This window comes from Seriola dumerili, unplaced genomic scaffold (genome assembly GCF_002260705.1).
Source record: "Seriola dumerili isolate Sdu_G_001 unplaced genomic scaffold, Sdu_1.0 BDQW01000169.1, whole genome shotgun sequence".
NCBI classification, from domain to species: Eukaryota; Metazoa; Chordata; class Actinopteri; order Carangiformes; family Carangidae; genus Seriola; species Seriola dumerili.
In genome coordinates this window covers 1,987,830-1,992,237 of record NW_019174424.1, presented here as the reverse complement: position 1 = coordinate 1,992,237, position 4,408 = coordinate 1,987,830, and positions in this window count along the sequence as shown.

The window sequence follows — 4,408 nt, the reverse complement described above, 5'->3', positions numbered from 1 at the left end:
GAAAAAAAAGAGAAAAGAACAAGCAGCGGGGTGAACGCCTGCGTGGCTGAATTTCCATATAGATAGACGAGCACATTAAACTTGTCTATCTGCAAGCTGCTCTGTCCACTCTTCCTCTTATTACATTTTGATGGAGAGATGGCCGCTTCATCTACATCCTCAACTTGCATCCACCCCCCTTTTCCCCTCCCATCTCTCCCTCTCTGTGTGTCATGTTTCTATCTGCCCTGGACACTTGATTGTTTTTGAACTGGTGTTGACCCCTTAAAGAGGAACCTGTGCCTGGCATTCATGCCTCTGCCTGTTTTTCTCATTTGTGATCTGGACGTTCTTATTGCTCAATCTATCCTCTTCTTCCTCTTGAAAAGGCTACAGTTGACAATTCCTTGGTGGTAAGGAAACAGAGAAGAAGAAGGAGGGGTGTTAAAAAAAAAGAAAGACAGCTCCTCATCATGGTGCTTCCAGGCTTACATTTAAATTAAAACGCAATTAAAAACAGGCAAATAAGCTGTTCCCGGGAGATGGGGAAGGGAAGAGGGAGGGGAGAGGAGGAAAGCGAGGAAAGGGCTCTCAGGATAAGGGCCTGTGTCACTCATCATTAGCATGGCATTAGACTGAAGGGAGCTAAATCTGAACACTGGGTCACAGGCACATTTAGAGGAGCTGTGCCTGCTATGGCAAGGTCCCCATGCCGATGAAAATAAACCACACCATCCCATGCAGAGGGAATCGTTTCTGCCTCAGATCAGAGGAAAAATCCACACAATTATTCAGTGGATTATTCAGCTATTGTTCTCTCAAGCGTTGCTATTGTGCCTCATGTACAAGCTCACTATTGTGATTTCCTGTACAAAGCTGTGGAGTATCTATCATTGATGGCTGTGAATGAATAATTCTAACATACAGTAGCAGCGTGATTTCAGATTCATGGCACTGTGCTGCATGCACCAACAGAAAGGTGCAGCTGCGCGCCCTCTCAGCAGTCCATGGTATCCTCCTCGGCCAGCGCACTGCAGCTCAATACAGTATCGACAAGTCGTGTATTCAGCCAGAATTCCACTGCACCGCCTCCTTCTTCATCCCCTCGGCCTCGGCCCTCACCCCTACCAGCCCCCCTGGATGCCTGGCGCTCTGCATGGGCTCCCCCTCCTCCTCCTCCCTTTCCTCCTCCTCCTCTTCCCTCTCTCCCAGGCTCCCTGCACCCCCAACCTCCTGCTCAGGCTCCTGGGTAGAGTGGGGGATCAATGGGGGAAGCGTATGGTGGTGGAGGTGGTGGTGGGGGTTGGAGGCGGTGAACCCCACACGACGGCAGCCTTGCAGGCAAGCAGGCGGTATGGAGCAAGAGGGGGAAGAGGAGATGGGGGTGGTGGGTGGTGGGTGGTGGGTGTGTGGTTGGTGGGAGCCCACCCTGGCAGAGGAGCACCCCTCTCTGCAGACCTGTCGCCTTGGTGCAACAATGGCCGTGACAATGACACTGGAGGAGGAATTTCCGCTGCACCCCCTCCCTCCATCCCTCCCTCCCTCCCTCCCTGTCCATCACCACCACACGCACACACCTCCCCACCCCATCTTCATAGTGCATTAAAATCTGCAGTGCCAAGATGAATGGCTTCTTAATAGCTTTCATTTGTTACAATTATCATAATTAAACATATGTCAGGGGCAGACAAAGGAATAGGGAGATTTCTGTGTTAGCACCTGAAGCAGAGGAGGATTCAGGCACTGGAAAGGGATAGCTTTTGTTGTAACATAATTAGCCTGAATAGACTTGCATGTAGGAATCATACAGCATATTTACAGTAGCTAATTAAAGAGCTTCTATTTCAGTAATTCGGCAAGTTTCCATAATCTGTTTTCAGCAACAGTGTGAACCTTGAGTCTTGTGCTTTCCTGCCATTTGTGTACATGTTTCATCTGTACGGCCTTGCTACATCAGCCTGTTTGATAGTGGAGCTTAATGACCGCCTGCTGAGCGCTGTGAGAATGGCTGTAGGGCCCTCTTAACATTTTTGTAATACCCCCCCCCTCCCTTCTCCTCCTCTCCACCCTGTCCTTGCATTCTGTCCCTTAAACCAATCAACTCTTTTCTTCCTCGTAGCTGTGGAGGAATGAATTGGATGCTTGGCAGAGGTCTTTTACCCCTCTTTCTTACTTTCCTCTCTCCCTTCTTTTCTGTCTCCTTTTTGTCCCGCTCATCCTCCCTCTTGTCCTCCTTCCACCACACCTTTTTCTTCTCCTCGCCCTCTGCATCAATCACACTTTCCCAAATATACTCCCTCCTCTCCCCTCCTCTCCCCTCATCTCTCCATTCCCTCAGTTGGCACTCCTGGCACCGTGGGTGGCGGGTGCCAAGGAAGGGGAGGCCTCCTGGCTTCCCCCTGAGCCACCATTTTGTGGATTGCTTCTGGAGCGAGCCAGCTGTGTGCAGGCAGAGAGCATGTCTGAAAGACAGAAAGAGGGAGAATGAGGAAAGAAATTGGTGTTGCAATGGAAAACTGTCAGAAGGGCTGAGCTCTGAGCTCTGTGTGCTTCCTGCTGAGACCAGACCAGAGATCATGACTTAACCTGACCCTGGCCCTCCTACAGGCGCACATTTACACCCACATAAATACACTCTACAAGCATTCTTACATACACTCACAATCATCTGCCTTCCACTCCTTGACTGTGTTTTCTCTTTAGAACTCACACTCAAGTCTGTCAGACAAACTCTTTCAAACACACAGAAAAGGCTGTAGACTATATTTTCAGCAGGTACATAAAACAAAAATATATTTTCTCTGGCAATTGTGTAATTATATAAACCAGTGGCACAAACAAGAACAGTGTTGTTCAAATAAAATGACACCAGAGTTTTTTTTTTGTTTTTTTTTTGAGAGGAGCCCCTTCAAACAGCAGATAAAAAGCAGAGTGGCTGACCCTGAGTTTATCCTCATGTTTGAGATAACAGCTCATTTGACCTTGACGGGCCACAGCAAGGACAAAATAAACGTTGAGAGGTTTCTGCAAAAAAAGTGCTCATGGAACATTAAAAAAAAAAAAAAAAAAAAACCCGCACACACTCAAGTTTGGAAATTTGACTTCCAGAAAGTATGGGGCAAAGTTTGTTTTCAAAGGTAAAAGCAAAAGTCAAATATTTTGAGTCATTTTCACGTCGCAAAAAAGATGAGAAATGTGAGATGAATTTCATTTTCTGCGCCTCTAAGTCTGTTTCAGACTGAAGGATGAGGCGCTTCCTGTCACTATTTCATACTCAAATTGTTTGATCATGATTGGTTCATTTTGGTCAGCGCCCTGTCAGATAGATACATGATCTTTCCAGTGCTTTTTTTATGCGACTGGGTGTTTTCCTTAAACTGTAGGTAATCGAAGCTCTGATGTGCCTGATTTCCACTAAGTGACTTTTTTTTTTTTATCAGTATCGTGAATGTAAAAGGCACAGGTGAACAAGCGCGAGGAGACATGAGCTCACCTGAGCGCATTCCTGAGAGGGCGCAGTGACCGGGCAGCGACGAGGCTGTTAAATATTCTCACGTGTAGATAAGATCAGATAAGATTACATTTAAGACATATCTTACGTGATTGCTGTCATTATGGTTTGTGTGTGATAACTTCCAAAGATGATCAGCAATTTATCAAGGTGCTTCGGGCAATATGGGGCAATAACACACCTCAGAAAACTTATTAAGCACAGACCAAAAAATATATATTTTTAGAGAGCAAACGAATTGTCTCTAATTCCTCAAACCTTCACATCTGATGTGGAACCTGAGCGCTGTAAATTAATTTTAAAAAAGACCAGTCTCCCTGGTGACGCTGTTTCAATTCAGAGTACAGTCATATGATTGAAGCCCCTTGAGATAAACTCCACTGATTTTGGAAATATTACCAAACAGATTCAGGTGATATTATATCGAGGTGTGATCAGACCACGACGGCAAGCTGACTCAGAGGCTTTTTTTAAAAGATTATCTCTGTCTTGACGCAGACTCCAGGCGTCCTTCCCGCCAGTACAAACAGAAAATGATACATAATTTGTATTTTGGGTACCTGGTGGGTAAACAGAGCTGACAGTGAAAACCTGAAAGCTCCAAAATTTGCTCCATAATGCTGTCAGCCCTCCGTGCTTTTGAATATGGATTTCGATTCTTTGAGATGTTTTCAAAGACAAAATAATGTTTGAGGAAACGACAGCTTCGTGGTGCCATTTTATCAAAAGCTCGTTTGTCTGTCACAAACTTAAATTCCCCCTCTCTCTCTCTCTCTCTCTCTCTCTCTCTCTCTCTCTCACACACACACACACACACACACACACACACACACACACACACACTCACACTCACACACGCACACACACTGTCTGTCTCTCTCTCTCTGTCTCTCTCTTTCCTTTCATGCTGTTGCTAGG